The sequence below is a fragment of the Bison bison genome, unplaced genomic scaffold (assembly GCF_000754665.1).
Source record: "Bison bison bison isolate TAMUID 2011002044 unplaced genomic scaffold, Bison_UMD1.0 scf7180017864486, whole genome shotgun sequence".
In the NCBI taxonomy this organism is placed as follows: Eukaryota; Metazoa; Chordata; class Mammalia; order Artiodactyla; family Bovidae; genus Bison; species Bison bison.
This window is the reverse complement of record NW_011495046.1, coordinates 1,705,083-1,723,032: the sequence shown is the minus strand read 5'-3', so window position 1 is coordinate 1,723,032 and position 17,950 is coordinate 1,705,083. Positions and strand designations below refer to the sequence as shown.

General features: G+C 40.6%; 1 protein-coding gene across 3 annotated transcripts in view; it reads right to left on the bottom strand.

Annotated features, from left to right (window-relative positions):
- Nucleotides 1–17,950, bottom strand: part of VRK2 (vaccinia related kinase 2) — a 108,892-nt gene that overhangs the window by 38,978 nt on the left and 51,964 nt on the right. The window lies entirely within an intron of this gene.

The window sequence follows — 17,950 nt, the reverse complement described above, 5'->3', positions numbered from 1 at the left end:
CGTCTCTGGGGTTGCACAGAGTTGGACATGACTGAAGCGACTTAGCAGCAGCAGTAGCAAAGCAACTAAAGCAACTCAGCATACAGCATGCACATAGAGATCAACACAAAAAACCAACAACCCAAGCAGAAAATGGGCCTAAGATCTAAACAGGCATCTCTTCAAAGAAGACATACAGATGGCAGAGGGACATGGAAAGATGTTCAACATCACTAATTATTAGAAAAATACACATCAAAACTACAAAGAGCACTTCAAACTGATCAGAATGGTCATCATCAAAAAATCTACAAACAGTCCATGGAATTTATAAATTCTATACAAAATGTACAAAATCTATACAGTCCATGGAATTTTCCAGGCCAGAATACTGGAGTGGGTAGCTTTTCCCTTCTCTAGGGTATCTTCCTAATCCAGGGATCAAACCCAGGTCACCCGCATTACAGGCAGATTCTTTACCAGCTGAGCCACAAGGGAAGCCCAATTAATAGAAAAATACCAGTCAAAACTACAATGAGGTATCACCTCACACTGGTCAGAATGGCCATCATCAAAAAATCTACAGACAATAAAATGCTGGACAGGGTGTGGAGAAAAGGGAACCCTCTGGCACTGCTGGTGGAAATGTAGATTGATACAGTCACTGTAGAGCACAGTATGGAGGTTCCTTAAAACACTAAAAATAGAACTACCACATGACCCAGCAATCCCACTACTGGGCATATACCTTGAGAAAACCATAATTCAAAAGGACACATGTACCCCAATGTTCATAGCAGCACTATTTACAATAGCCAGGACATGGAAACAATCTAAATATCCATCTAAAGATTAATGGATAAAGATGTGGTACATATATACAATGGAGTAATACTCAGCCACCAAAAGAAACAATAAAGGGTCATATGTAGAGACATGAATGGACCTAGAGTTTGTCATACAGAGTGAAGTAAGTTGGAAAGAGATAAACAAGTATCTTATATTAACACATACATGTGGAATCTACAAGAACAGTGCTGATGAAACTATTTCCAGGGTAGGAATAGAGACACAGATGTAGAGAACAGACATGTGAGCACATGGCAGACAGGGAAGGGGATAGTGGGATGAACTGAGAAATTAGGATTGACATGTGTAAAACAGATAGCTAGTGGGAACCTTTAAAAAACACAAGACACTCAGCTTGGTGCTCGGTGGTGACCTAGATGGGTGTGATGGAGGTCCAAAAGGGAGGAGATATATTTATACATAGAGCTGATTCACTTCATTGTACAGCAGAAGATAATATAGCATTGTAAAGCAATTATATTCCTTCTTGCTAGGTACAGTAATCTTGGTTGGTTTTTCCCTTTCATCACTTTTAATACATCCTGCCATTCCCTTCTGGCCTACAGAGTTTTTGCTGAAAAATCAGCTAATAGCCTTAATGGGGATTCCCTTGTATGTTATTCAGTTTTGTTTTGTTCTCTTACAACCTTGTGCGACAGGTAGGGAAGATGTATCACTATACACATTTAACAGATGAAAAATAATATGATACACCCAAATAATGCAAGTTATCCAACACTCACTAAATTCAGCTTCTACAAAACATTTTATTGCTTTAGTGAATTTTTCGGCTGTCCCCTCCCCCTCAAAAAACATCTAATCTACACTAATACTTTCAAGGACTTTCAATTTTAATATTTTATTATTAAAAAGGTAGTATAGTAGCCATGGAGACACAACCTCATTAAGAAAGAACTGGTCTTTCACCTGTGAGGAGTGCAATACTCTGACAACCTCCAGAGGCAGCACCACTAGGAACCAGCACAGCAAGTGAGCCAAAACCACACTCTCCCCTGGCAGCTCCTACTGAAGAATGATCATGGTGGGAAAGCTGTGTGGCCATTTTTACCCAAATGGAGACTCTTCAAAGGGGACCCGTTAGCTCTGGTCATCCCTAATTGGCCAAGATTTTTTCGGAACTATATCACAGTCTGAGCTCTCCCTGCCCAATCTTCCTGTTTCCTTTTCTTTCATAGGTGTCATTGCAACATCTCACTCTGAAAGCTTTCCTTGTCCAAGCACACTTCCTCTCCTTTTATCTTTCTATTGTGCTGTGCTAAGTCGCTTCAGTTGTGTCTGACTCTGCGATCCTATGGACTCCAGCCCACCAGGCTCCTCTGTCCATCTGATTCTCCAGGCAAGAATACTGGAGGGGACTGCCATGCCTTCCTCCAGGGGATCTTTCAGATCCAGGGATTGAACCTGTGTCTCTTATGTCTCCTGCATTGGCAGGCGGGTTCTTTACTGCTAGTGCTTTTCTCCTATACAGGTACTATACTCCCTCGCCTCAATAAAGAGCTTGTACTCCTAATGCTGTCTCCACATCTGTGTCTCTGAAAAATGAATTTGACACAGATAGTAAATTATAGCCCTGATTAAAAGCACTAAACTAATAAAGATGAAAAACAAATTAGCTTTTGATGACCATGGAAATCATAACTTTTCCTATACTAAATAGATCTGCCTCAAAAACCAACTTCCTACTTTACCTAGCCAAATTTACAACCACAGAGCTAGGTTCGGGTTTCCCTGATAGCTCAGCTGGTAAAGAATACAGGTGCAATGCAGGAAACCCCAGTTCGATTCCTGGGTCGGGAAGATGCCCTGGAAAAGGGATAGGCTACCCACTCCAGTATTCTTGGGCTTCCCTGGTGGCTTAGATGGTAAAGAACCCACCTGCATTGTGGGAGACCTGGGTTTGATCCCTGTGTTGGGAAGATCCCTTGGAGAAGGGAAAGGTTACCCACTCCAGTATTCTGGCCTGGAAAATTCCATGGACTGTATAGTTGAGGCCAGGTTCTCAAGTTCTACATTTAACTAAATCATTCCTTCCCTCTCCCTGCTTTCTTATGCTTGTGGGATCTTGTAACACTTTGTTTTTCCAAATGGACGAGAGAAAGGAATGATTAAAGAGCAGTGTGTGATAACTCTTCCTTGCAGTGAATCACACTGGAAGGGCCTTTGTCTTCAGTTCAGCACCCCTCCAGGAACACCCCAAGGGCTCTTCTCCACTTCCTACCATACCTCCTGGATTGACACCTCACACTTCCAAGATCCACCACTCATACCTGAATCCTATTCTGATAAGTAGACCCTTTTAAACACAAGGCTACTCGTTGGGTTTTCATTTGTGTTCAGATGGATTTACTATTTAAAAATGTACAAAGTTATTTAGCTTTTATTTATGCCTTAGTTTCACATGTATAGGCTATAAACTCCTATAGGACAATGATAATGATATATACATTTTTATATCCATGACAGCACCTACTCTGAGGTCTTCTGCACAGGAAGCTTAAATGAAATTTTATTGATCTGACTTGATAGTAATAATTGGACAAATAGAAGTAAATCCCTTTCAACAGCCACCTGAGTGCCAAGCATGATCAAATATGAAGAATCATACATTTTTAAAAGGAAAGAAAAACAAAATGAATGCATATGATTGAATACTTGCTATGCAAAGGCAATATACGCTTTACAGAAGTCAAATTATTTAACCCTCATGACCCTAAGAGCAAGCTATTTTAAGATACCTTGAGGATGAGAAAAGACGATAAGTGAGTTTAGGTTCTCTGTGCAAAACAAATAAACCTACAGTAACTGGCAAAGTTGAGATCAGAATCTAAATCAGCCTAACCAGAAGACTGAGGTTTTTCCAATGTCCCACACAGAGGAGGGAGGGGTGACACCAGCACATCTAGAAGTGACATCCACTCTGAAAAAAGCCTAACAGATTTTAAAATAATAATATTTTAGAGTAGGGGTGGAGACAGGTTATTTCCTAATTGGGGAACTCAAAGAACAAAGTGACATTGAGTTGGGCCTTGAAAAATATCTAAGATTTTCACGAATGGAGATAGGGAAGAGGAGATAAAACAAGGAAAACCAGGGCTGGATTAGTGTCTGCTGGGAATGTAGAGGTTATTAGAAACACATTACAAGCCAGGAAAACAAAAACAAAAAACAGTTATAATGGATTTATAGGAAGCTTTGAAAACCATGCTAAGAAGCTGGGACACAATTTCTGCATGCAGAAAGAAGTCACCAAAGTTTTTTGGCAAGGAATAATATTATCAGCGCTGGCAGCATCATAATGGGGAAATGAAAGCAGAGAATCCATTTAGGAAAATATGATAATAGTCCAGGCAAGAGACAATGAGAGGCTGGAGTAGGGCACTAGTGAACAAAGAAAGAAGACAAAGAAGAGAACAGTAAGAGGGTTGAGAGTCAAAAGTAACTCTAAAAACAGCGTGGCTAGTTGAGTTAGGATTCAATGACCTGGCAAAAAGAGAAAAGGAGGAAAAAGAGAAAATTCAGAAAGAAAATGATTTACTCATCTTTCTATCAAAAGCAAACTGATTGACTGATGGCTAACACACTAATTCCACTAGTTTCTGCTTCTCTTAGTTTATGCAGAGCTGAGTGATTGATTCACGGATGATGGAAAACATAAAGGACCTCCTTCCCATCAAGAGTCAAATCTGCTGCCTTCCTGCTCCTCAAGCAACCAGGAAACCTAAGTACCAGGCAGCCAGAACAGCTCATACAGAAGCATTTCTCAACACCTCCATGACAGACAGCCAAGTGTGAGGTGGAGAAGTGGGTGCAAGAGATAACAGAGCTGGAACAGAAAAAAAGATGTTCATGTGGACAAATGCCATTGCTCATTGAGATGTGACCACTCACTAAATCATATTACGACTTAACCTCCACTCTGTAGATTCACATTAAAGAGATGTGGATACAGTCCCAAAATGTGATTCACTTTTCAAGAACTTAAATCTCTCCTGTTGTAAAATCTAATCACCTTATCATAATTTAGACTATTTTATACAATTAAAGTCTTTTAAGTAGCATATCCTGTTGTAGCAAGAAATGCGTCTTAAACTCTCATCAGAGACTGATGGAAATTATACTGTGGAGGGAGATAGTCACTATTCATGATTTTGTTTAATCGCAATTTAGAAAACACTTTCAAAACTGTAGGAAAATATATAGACTTATTCAGCAACTTTAGAGGCTCTTATAAAAAAAGGCAGCATTTATCTTATTTCAATAGCACATAATATTTTCCTATTCTCTCAACAAGATACCATAATGTGAAAATCTTCACAATAAACTAAATGCTTACTGACTAATGGAAACCACTACATGCCAAAAGGGGAATGAAGCATGGAATGAATAAGCAGCATGTTTATGTTCACAGAAGTCATTCCTATCTACCAGAAACCTATATGCAGCCTCATAGATGCTACTACATTTTGATATAAATCTGCTCTTTTTATTCTTTTTTTATACGGTACTTTTTTGTTTTTCCTCAACTTCCCTATCTTCCTTTTGCCATTAACACAACATTGCAGATGACACTGTGTCCTATTAATAACAGCCTAGACAACAGAATATGACTTTTAAAAGGTGCCAGGTTACTTTTCAAACATGGGATTTATTAGAATAAATATTAAGGTATATTTTTCAAAGCTATAGTTTGATCTTATATACTGTTTACATGTACTGTATATGTTGGGTTTTTCTTTTCTCCTCCTATATCTCACAACTATTTACTGGAATTTTATCTTTTTTTTTTCCTTTATATTTAATATTCACTGTGATTAAGAGACTTAAAGACACATCCATGAAGTTATCATGTGAAGAAAAAGCAGAAAGGTGTGCCTTTTCACTATCTCTTCACTCCATCTATTGTTCCATGACACCCAAGTCTATGACTCCTTGAAATGGTGCCATAAATTCAAGTATCATAACAAAATACTGAGTTATATTTAGGGATTTTGACCCTATAACCTATTATATTCCAACGTGCTCTCCTATTCCAACCTGGTTCTTCAAGCAATATCTGGAAGCCTATTTGATCCAAGATGGTTGGGCTATAACTTAATATGTTTTCCAGACTTTGGGGGGAAATTCCCTCAATAATACATAGGTTAACAATTGCCTCTTTACTAAAAACGCCACATTTACAAAATGAAATTTTTTCAATTACAGTCAATTTCCAATTCATTCTTCTGACACAAGTTCTCAATTAAATGAAAGAACCTACAATACCTTCTCTTTCTGATTTCCAATTGATATGAAAGTGCTTGTGTTTGTCCTTAAACAAAATAAACAAAGAGGATAATCTGAATTGCATCCAATTTACAATCCTCCTCTTCGTCTAAATCAAACAGAAGCTTAAGACTTTGCAATATGTTGGTAAGCAGGTAAACATTATTATCAGGCTGGTGGGATCTGATGTCAGAATTTCACAAGACAGGGGGAAACAGACTTCTGGAAGGCACAAAATCTTGTGTGCACCAGGACCCAAGGGAAAGGAGCAGTGATCCCACAGGAGATTGAGCCGGCCCGGTTGGTGAGTGTTTGGGGGTCTCCTGTGGAGGTGTGGGTTGGCAGTGTTCTGCTTTAAGGACAGGGGCACTGGCAGGAGCAGTCCTGGGAGGCGTGTGTTGGCATACGTCCTCTGAGGTTGCCATTAGCCCTACCACAGAGCTTAAAGACTCCAGGACTAGGTGGCCTCAGGCCAAACAACTAACAGGGAGGGAGCAGGGCCTCACCCATCAGAAAAGTGTATTAAAGATTTACTGAGCATGGGCCAGACCTTTTAGAACTAACACCCAAAAAAGATGTCCTTTTCATTATAGGGGACTGGAATGCAAAAGTAGGAAGTCAAGAAACACCTGGAGTAACAGGCAAATTTGGCCTTGGAACACGGAATGAAGCAGGGCAAAGTCTAATAGAGTTTTGCCAAGAAAATGCACTGGTCATAGCAAACACCCTCTTTCAACAACACAAGGGAAGACTCTACACATGGACATCACCAGATGGTCAACACCGAAATCAGATTGATTATATTCTTTGCAGCCAAAGATGGAGAAGCTCTATACAGTCAACAAAAACAAAACCAGGAGCTGACTGTAGCTCAGATCATGAACTCCTTATTGCCAAATTCAGACTGAAATTGAAGAAAGTAGGGAAAACCACTAGACCATTCAGGTATGACCTAAATCAAATCCCTTATGATTATACAGTGGAAGTGAGAAATAGATTTAAGGAACTAGATCTGATAGACTGCCTGATGAACTATGGACTGAGGTTCGTGACATTGTATAGGAGACAGGGATCAAGACCATCCCCATGGAAAAGAAATGCAAAAAAGCAAAATGGCTGTCTGGGGAGACCTTACAAATAGCTGTGAAAAGAAGAGAAGCAAAAAATAAAGGAGAAAGGGAAAGATACAAGCATCTGAATGCAGAGTTCCAAAGAATAGCAAGAAGAGATAAGAAAGCCTTCCTCAGCGATCAATGCAAAGAAATAGAGGAAAACAACAGAATGGGAAAGACTAGAGATCTCTTCAAGAAAATCAGAGATATCAAGGGAGCATTTCACGCAAAGATGGGCTCGATAAAGGAGAGAAATGGTATGGACCTAACAGAAGCAGAAGATATTAAGAAGAGGTGGCAAGAACACAGAAGAACTGTACAAAAAAGATCTTCACGACCCAGATAATCACGACGGTGCAATCACTCACCTAGAGCCAGACATCCTGGAATGTGAAGTCAAGTGGGCCTTAGAAAGCATCACTATGAACAAAGCTAGTGGAGGTGATGGAATTCCAGTTGAGCTGTTTCAAATCCTGGAAGATGATGCTGTGAAAAGTGCTACACTCAATATGCCAGCAAATTTGGAAAACTCAGCAGTGGCCACAGGACTGGAAAAGGTCCGTTTTCATTCCAATCCCAAAGAAAGGCAATGCCAAAGAATGATCAAACTACCGCATTTTGCACTCATCTCACACACTAGTAAAGTAATGCTCAAAATTCTCCAAGCCAGGCTTCAGCAATACGTGAACTGTGAACTTCCAGATGTTCAAGGTGGATTTAGAAAAGGCAGAGGAACCAGAGATCAAATTGCCAACATCCGCTGGATCATCAAAAAAGCAAGAGAGTTCCAGAAAAACATCTATTTGTGCTTTATTGACTATGCCAAAGCCTTTGACTGTGTGGATCACAATAAACTGTGGAAAATTCTGAAAGAGATGGGCATACCAGACCACCTGACCTGCCTCTTGAGAAATCTGTATGCAGGTCAGGAAGCAACAGTTAGAACTGTACATGGAACAACAGACTGGTTCCAAATAGGAAAAGGAGTACATCAAGGCTGTATATTGTCACCCTGCTTATTTAACTTATATGCAGAGTACATCATGAGAAACGCTGGGCTGGAGGGAGCACAAGTTGGAATCAATTGCCAGGAGAAATATCAATAACCTCAGATATGCAGATGACACTACCCTTATGGCAGAAAGTGAAGAGGAACTAAAGACCCTCTTGATGAAAGTGAAAGTGGAGAGTGAAAAAGTTGGCTTAAAGCTCAACATTTAGAAAATGAAGATCACGGCATCTAGTCCCATCACTTCATGGCAAATAGATGGGGAAACAGTGGAAACAGTTTCAGACTTTATTTTTCTGGGCTCCAAAATCACTGCACATGGTGATTGCAGCCATGAAATTAAAAGGCACTTACTCCTTGGAAGAAAACTTATGACCAACCTAGACAGCGTATTCAAAAGCAGAGACATTACTTTGCCAACAAAGGTCCGTCTAGTCAAGGCTATGGTTTTTCCAGTGGTCATGTATGGATGTGAGAGTTGGACTGTGAAGAAGGCTAAGCACCAAAGAATTGATGTTTTTGAACTGTGGTATTGGAGAAAACTCTTGAGAGTCCCTTGGACTGCAAGGAGATCCAACCAGTCCATTCTGAAGGAGATCAGCCCTGGGATTTCTTTGGAAGGAATGCTAAAGCTGAAACTCCAGTACTTTGGCCACCTCACGCCAAGAGTTGACTCACTGGAAAAGACTCTGATGCTAGGACGGATTGGGGGCAGGAGGAGAAGGGGACGACAGAGGATGAGATTGCTGGATGGCATCATTGACTTGATGGACGTGAGTCTGAGTGAACTCCAGGAGGTGGTGATGGACAGGGAGGCCTGGCGTGCTGCAATTCATGGGGTCACAAAGAGTCGGACACGACTGAGCGACTGAACTGAACTGAGCATGGGTCTGCCCACCAGAGCAAGACCCAGTTTTCCCCACAGCCAGTCCCTCCCATCAGGAAGCTTGCATAAACCCACAGCCTACAGAATGAAAACCACAATTACAGAAAGCTAACCAAAATGATCATGTGGGCCACAGCCTTGTGTAACTCGATGAAGCTATGGGCCATGCCATGCAGAGCTACCTAAAATGGACAGGTCATGGTAGAGAGTTCTGACAAAACATTTACTGGAGAAGGGAATGGCAAACCACTCCAGTATTCTTGCCTTGAGAATCCCGTGAACAGTATGAAAAGGCAAAAAGACATGACACCCGAAGATGAGACCCCAAGTCAGTAGGTGTCCAAAATGCACTGGGGACGAGTGGAAAAATAGCTCCAGAAAGAAAGGGAGGCTGGGCCAAAGCAGAAATGATGCTCAGTTGTGGATGTGTCTGGTAGTGAAAGAAAAGTGTGATGCTGTAAAGAACAATATTGCACAGGAACCTGGAATATTAGGTCCATCAGTGCAGTTCAGTTGCTCAGTAGTGTCTGACTCTTTGTGACCCCGTGGATTGCAGCACACCAGGCTTCCCTGTCCATCACCAACTCCCAGAGCTTGCTCAAACTCACATTCATAGAGTCAGTGATGCCATCCAACTATCTCATCCTCTGCTGTCGCCTTCTCCTCCTACCTTCAATCTTTCCCAGCATCAGGGTCTTTTCCAATGAGTCAGTTCTTTGCATCAGGGGGCCAAAATACTGTAGCTTCAGCTTCAGCATCAGTCCTTGCAATGAATATATTCAGGACTGATTTCCTTTAGGATTGACTGGTTTAATCTCCTTGCAGTCCAAGGAACTCTCAAGAGTCTTCTCCAACACCACAGTTCAAAAGCATCAATTCTTCGGCGTTAGGTACATGGTTCAGGTTAGGTCCATGAATCAAGGTAAACTGGACATGCTCAAGCAGGAGACGGCAAGTGTGAACATCGACAGTTTAAGAATCAGTGAACTAAAGTGGAAGGGAATGGGTGAATTTGATACAGATGATCATTATATTTACTACTGTTGGGCAAGAATCCCTTAGAAGAAATGGAGTAGCCCTCATAGTCAAAAAAAAATAAGAGCCTGAAATACAGTATTTGGGTAGAGTTTCAAAAATAACAGAATGATCTCGGTTTGCTTCCAAGGCAAACCATTCAACATCACAGTATCATAAATCCAAGTTTATGCCCAACCACTAATACTGAAGAAGTTGAACGGTTGTTCTATGAAGAACTACAAGACCTTCTAGAATTCACACACACACACATACACACACACACACAGATGTCCTTTTTATCATAGGGGATTGGAATGCAAAAGTAGGAAGTCAAGAAATACCTGGAGTAACAGGCAAGTTTGGCCTTGGAGTACAAGATGAAGCAGGGCAAAGGCTAACATTCTCTTTGCCAAGAGAATACACTGGTCATAGCCAACACCCACTTTCAACAACACAAGAGACAGCTCTACATATGGACACCATCAGATCGCAAATACCAAAATCAGATTGATTATATTCTTTGCAGCCAAAGATGAAGAAGCTCTATACAGTTAACAAAAACAAGACCTGGAGCTGTGGCTCAGATCATCAGTTCCTTATGGTAAAATTCAGGCTTAAATTGAAAAAAATAGGGAAAAGCACTAAGCCATTCAGGTATGCCCTATATTAAATCCCTTATGACTATACAGTAGAAACGACAAATAGATTCAAGGGATTAGATCTGGTACACAAAGTGCCTGAAGAACTATGGATGCAGGTTCATAACAATGAACAGGAGGCAGCGACCAAAACCATCCCAAAGAAAAAGAAATGCAAGAAGGCAAAGTGGTGTCTGAGGAGGGCTAAGAAGTAGCTGAGAAAGGAAGAGTAACAAAAGGTAAAGGAGAAAGGGGAGGATATACCCAACTGAATGCAGAGTTCCAGAGAATAGCAGAGAGATAAGAAACCGTTACTAAGTGAACATTGCAAAGAAACAGAAGAAAACAACTAGAGATACAAAGGAATATTTCATGGAAGCTAAGTTGCTTCAGTTGTGTCTGACTCTGTGCAACCCCATAGACAGCAGCCCACCAGGCTCCTCTGTCCCTGGGATTCTCCAGGCAAGAATACTGGAGTGGGTTGCCATTTCCTTCTCCAATGCATGCATGCATGCAGTCACTTCAGTCGTGTCTGACTCTGTGCAACCCCATGTACAGCAGCCCACCAGGCTCCCCTGTCCACGGAATTCTCCAGGCAAGAGTACTGGAGTGGGTTGCCATTTCCTTCTCCAAAAAAAGATGGGCACAATGAAGGACAGAAATAGCAAGGACCTAACAGAGGCAGAAGAGATTAAGAAGAGGTAGCAAGAATATATAGAAGAACTATACAAAAAAGGTCTTAATGACCTGGATAACCACATGGTGTGGGCACTATCTAGAGCTAGGCATCATGAAGTGTGAAGTCAAGTTGGCATTACTTAAGCATTACTATGAACAAAGCTAGTGGAGGCAATGGAATTCTAGCTGAGCTATTCCAAATTCTAAAAAGAGGATGCTGTTAAAGTATTGCACTAAGATGCCAATAAATCTGGAAAACTCAGCAGTGGCCACAGGACTGGAAAAGGTCAGTTTTCATTCCAATTCCAAAGAAACGCAATGCCAGAAAACGTTCAAGTGAAAGTCGCTCAGTTGTGTCCAACTCTGCGACCCCATGACTGTAGCCTGCAGGCTTCTCTGTCCGTGGAATTCTCCAGGCTAGTATACTGGAGTGGGTAGCTATTCCCTTCTCCAGGGGTTCTTCCCAAATCAAGGATCGAACCCAGGTCTCCCATATTGCAGGTGTATTCTTACCATCTGAGCCACTAGGGAAGCCAAAGAATACTGAGTAGGTAGTCTATCCCTTCTCCCGCATATCTCTCAACCCAGGAATCAAACTGGGGTCTCCTTCATTGCAGACAGATTCCTTACCAGCTGAGCTACCAGGGAGGCCTGAAGAATGTTCAAACTACTGTCCAATTGCACTCATTTCACATGCTCAGAAGGTAATAAAATCTTTCAAGTTAGGCTTCAGCAATATGTGAACCAAGAACTTCCAGATGTACAAGCTAGATTTAGAAAAGGCAGAGGAAATCATCAATATCACTGGATCACAGAAAAAGCAAGGGAATTCCCAAAAAACATCTACTTTTGCTTCATCGACTACACTAAAGACTTTTGTGGATCACAACAAACTGTGGAAAATTCTGAAAGAGATGGGAATACCAGACCACCTTACCTGCCTCCTGAGAAACCTGGATACTGATCAAGAAGCACAAGTTAGAACCGACATGGAACAACAGACTGGTTCAAAATTGAGAAAGGAGTATGACAAGGCTATATATTATTTCCCTGCTTATTTAACGCATATGTAGAGTGCATCCTGAAAAATGCTGGACTGGATGAATCACATATTGGAATTAAGACTGCCGGGAGAAATATCAACAACCTCAGATATGCAGATGATACCACTCTAGTGACAGAAAGTGAAAGGGAACTGAAGAGCCTCTTGATGAACATGGAGAGTAAAAAAGTTAACTAAAATGTCAACAGTCAAAAAATGAAGATCATGGCATCTGATCGCATTACTTCATGGCAAATAGTGAAAAAGTGGGAGCAGTGGCAGATTTTATTTTCTTGGTTTCCAAAATCACTATGGACAGTGACTGCAGCCACAGAATTAAGAGACATTTGTCTCTTGGAAGAAAAGCTATGACAAACCTAGACAGTGGATTAAAAAGCAGAGACATTACTTTGCCAACAAAGGTCTGTCTAGTCAAAGCTACAGTTTTTCCATTAGTCATGTATGGATGTGAGAGTTGGATCATAAGGAAGGCTGCACACTGAAGAATTGCTGCTTTTGAACTGTGGAGCTGGAGAAGACTCTTGAGAATCCCTTGGACAGCAAGGAGATCAAGTCATTCCTAAAGAAAATCAATCCTGACTACTCACTGGAAGGACTACTGCTGAAGCTGAAGCTCCAATACTCTGACCACCTGATGCAAACAGCCAACTCATTGGAAAAGACTCTGATGCTGGGAAAGACTGAGAGCAGGAGGACAAAAGGGTGACAGAGGATGAGATGGTTGGATGGTATTCAAGGGACATGAGTCTGAGCAAACTCCAGGAGATAGTGAAGAACAGGGAAGCCTGAAGTGCTGTAGTCCATGGGTCACAAAGAGTTGGACATGACTTAGTGACTGAACAACAAAGCATTATTAGAGCTTGTATCTTTAACAGAAGATACAAAATAATAGCTGATATAATTTGACTCTGATTATTATATTATAAAAAGTTTCACTTTATAAAGTAAGTTGTGTTTACATAAAACATAGTTACCTAAACATTCAAAAACATCTCCTTGCTCTACATTAACTACAAATTCTATTCATTTCCAAGACAATGTTGAAATTGTCCACAATCACGCCATTCTTATGTGTATTTCCCCTTGGGGGGACCACAGTTGTTGTTTCTGTGATGTCATGAAGCATGTTGTTGTTGTTCAGTTGCTCAGTCATGTTCAACTCTTTGTGACCCCATGGACTGCAACAAGCCAGGCCTCCCTGTCCCGTTTCCCAGAGTTTGCCCAAATTCATGTTCACTGCATTGTTCGATGCCATCCAATCGTCTCATCCTCTGTGACCCTCTTCTGCCTTCAATCTTTCCCAGCATCAAGGACTTTCCCAACAAGACAGCTGTTCCCATTAGGTGGTCAATGTATTGGAGTTTCAGCTTCAGCATCAGTCCTTTCAATGAGTATGCAGGGTTGATTTCCTTTAAGAATGACTGGTTTGATCTCCTTGCTGTCCAAGGGACTCTCAAGAATCTTCACCAACACCACAGTTAAAAAGCATCAATTCTTCGATGCTCTGCCGTTACAGTTCATCTCTCACAACCGCACATAACTACTGGAAAGACCATAGCCTTAACTATAAGAAGCTTTGTTGGAGCTTTGTTGGCAAAGTAACGTCTTTGCTTTTTAACACACTGTCTAGGGCCCTTGTAACTCAGCTGGTAAAGAATCTTCCTGCAATGCAGGAGACCTGCAGTATTCTGGCCTGGAGAATTCCATGGACTGTATAGTCCATGGGGTTGCAAAGAGACACGACTAAGCGACTGTCACTCACTAGGTTTGTCACAGCATTCCAGCCAAGAAGTAATCATCTAATTTCATGGCCATGCAGCACATGGAATTTTAGTTCCCCAATCAGTGATTGAACTACGGCTCTTACAGCGGAAGTGCCAAGTCCTAACCACTGGACCACCAGGAAATTTCCAGTCCACCATTTTTTAACAGCCCCTAAACCCTGGTGGCTCAGTCAGTAAAGAATCCACCTGCAGTGTGGGAAATCTGGGTTCAATCCCTAGGTTGGGAAGATCCCCTGGAGGAGGGCATGGCAACCCATTCCAGTACTCTTGCCTGGAGAATCTCCATGGACAGAGGAGCCTGGGGGCTACAATCCATGGGGTTGCAGAGTCAGACACAACTGAGCACAGCACAGCAAAAACAGGCATGCCTCTTAATCCATCCAGTTTATACAGTTCAATGAGTTAACTTAGAATGCAGAAATGCCACTTTTCCATATTAACTGGTAAATAAAACCATATACAGCCCTTAATGGGTTCTCAAGAGTCTCAGTACTGGGAAATAAGCTTTATAAAAGATTAATTTTAAATATGGATACCATGGCTTTCAAATTATATTATGATGTTTTTCTTCAATAATTTCCTACCCATCATCACCCTCCAATAATGACTCCAGTAGTCTATATTCCTATAGCTGTCATTTGGAAAGTATTTTGAAATAAGAATTTTTATATGGAGCTAATCTGATTCAAATCAGACATCTTATAATACACACATGTACAGAAATTTTAATTATAGGAACACTATTAAATATCAGATAAGAAAGCTAGAAATACATTTGATTACTTAAATAATTATAAAGTAATAAATTGGAGTATAGTAAAACTTGGTAGTATTAACACACTACAGAATGTTAGACGGAAATAATATTTGGAGCTATTTGACAAGTCATTCTGAAAGGATTCCAAAACAGAAAGTTTGTAGAAATGATCTATGAATAGCAGATACATGCAACCTGTTAAATCTAAAACAATATATCCATATGACAAATAATTACACCGAGATAAAATGCCAATGAAAGTGTATATTTTTAAAATAATTCTATTAATATAAAACTCATAAAATATTAATTTTCAAAGTTCAAATACCTAAAATCATACCAACAATTTTCAAAGTCTTATTGCTCAACTGAAAAAATATAGCAGAAACTCACTAGGAAGAAAGAAAATAACATGCACATTATTCTATGCTTTAAGTGACTATAAACACTACCATGTTATTTAATCTGCAGCATAACTCTATACATGCAATATCAAAATATTTTAAAGTAGCTTTGCCAGCTGTACCATCTAGCAATATTATGGTATCATCAAGCTAAGATCATATAATGCTACTCTGGAAATAATAAAATACAGAGGTATGTTATGAAAGGTTGTTGTTGAATCACGCGAATACACCGGGATTCTTGGCCCCTGGAGGAGAAGAATTCAATCCGGGGCCAGAGACGAGGCTTGATCGCTCAGAGCTTTTGTGTAATAAAGTTTTATTAAAGTATAAAGGAGATAGAGAAAGCTTCTGACATAGGCATCAGAAGGGGGTAGAAAGAGTACCCGCTTGCTAGTGTTAACAATGAAGTTATATAATCCAAAGAATATCTGGAGGTTGTAAAGACCTCATCAGACCTACTCCCATAATTTACGTTTTAAGATAACACTGTCCTCAGGCAAGATACATCCTTGTAAAGACCAGGTCTACTCCCATAATTAACATTTTAAGATAACAGAAGGTTGAATCCTGTCCTGAGGCAGGATACATTATTGTTATATAATCCTAAGGAATGTGGAGAAAGAAAAAAAGTTTGTCTTTTCTTCCTCCTTGAGAATTCCAGACCCCTCTCTCCTTGGGGACCCCTAGACTCCCTATCAACCTGCCTAGGATATGACTCTCTCAGTTATCAGGACTATATACGTTCCACAAAGGAAATGCTCTCTCTAAATGGTAACCAGATTGGGTTCACATACCATGCAATATTCTTACAAATACAAATTCACACTCCATCTTATAAGTAACCGTGATTGATAAATGGATTATGTTAGAATCCCCTCTAGCAAACAGTGAACAAGCAGCTTTAATGAGGCTTATGACCCTATCCTATGGATATCCTAGAGAATCTGAAAGCGAGCATTTTGCCAGCAGACACAGGTCAGGTGCTACAATTCCTGCTCCCACATCATTAAATTATTTTTCTAAATTTGAACTTTTTAACTTCTTTACCCACACAACAGCAAGCAACACATGTTGAAAACAGTTCAAGAAACATCACCTTTGGCAATAAGTATTAAGCACTTGGAAAAAACATTTTCAGAGAATCACAGCCTTTTACAGCAAGAAGAAACTTTTGAGTTCACTTAGCCAGACCTCCATGTTTTACAGAGAAAAAAGCCAAAATCCACACAGGTGAAATAATTTTCTGAAACCTGCAATTCTGCTCAAGTGTCAGAGCTGGGACCAGAACCTGGTCTCCTGACTTTCAGTCCAACATAAATCCCAGTAATTAAACAAGTGTTTATAAAAATCGCAAGTATCCTATGGTATATTTATCACTCCAGATGTTGACATGAAGAATTGTTTCCCTCTACCAATGAGGGCCATCCCCTTCGATTTAGTAGGATCTCCGTAGCAGAAACACATGGGGCATGGTGAGGTCAAGGAGCTGAATAATCAAGTACCACTTAGTCCTAACTAAATGAGAGGTATCAGCCTCCTGACTTAAGAAGTCAATGAAGTATTTCTTGAAGGGTTATTAATAAAGGAATACTAACCTAGGTGCTGTAAGGAATTCAAAAGAAGGAAGAAAAGTATACCTTCCTAAATACAAACCTCAAGCCTCCTCATCATTCTTGTTCAGAATATAAGACAAAACAAGACAAGCGAGATTTTACTTAAACACTTGCTCATTTAAAATACACATTAGAAGATAAAGGAAATTAGAAATGGAGATCAGTGCAGAAGAATCATTAAGAAAGTAAGAGCTGGGATGTAAGCTTTGCCTGAAAAAAAAAATGTGGTTCTGTGGCCTTTCACACATGAGGAGCACATCAGCACCAATGAAATAAAAAGATGGGCACAAACCATCACTTAAGCTAAAATGCTTCAACTTCCTTCACTACTGATGCTGGGAGATGCAGCCAAATGAATAGTTCAGTTCAGTTAATAGTTAAGTAGTTCAGTTAATAAGTTAAATAGTTCAGTTCAGTTCAGGTCACTCAGTTGTCTCTTTGCGACCCCATGAATCGCAGCACGCCAGGCCTCCCTGTCCATCACCAACTCCCGGAGTTCACCCAAACTCAAGTCCATCGAGTCGGTGATACAATCTAGCCATCTCATCCTCTGTCGTCCCCTTCTCCTCCTGCCTCCAATCCCTCCCAGCATCAGGGTCTTTTCCAATGAGTCAACTCTTCACATGAGGTGGCCAAAATACTGAAGTTTCAGCTTTAGCATCAGTCCTTTCAATGAACACTCAGGACTGGTCTCCTTTAGGATGGACTGGTTGGATCTCCTTGCAGTCCTAGGGACTCTCAAGAGTCTTCTCCAACACCACCGTTCAAAAGCATCAATTCTTCAGTGCTCAGCTTTCTTTATAGTCCAACTCTCACATCCATACATGACCAATGGAAAAACCATAGCCTTGACTAGACGGACTTTTATTGGCAAA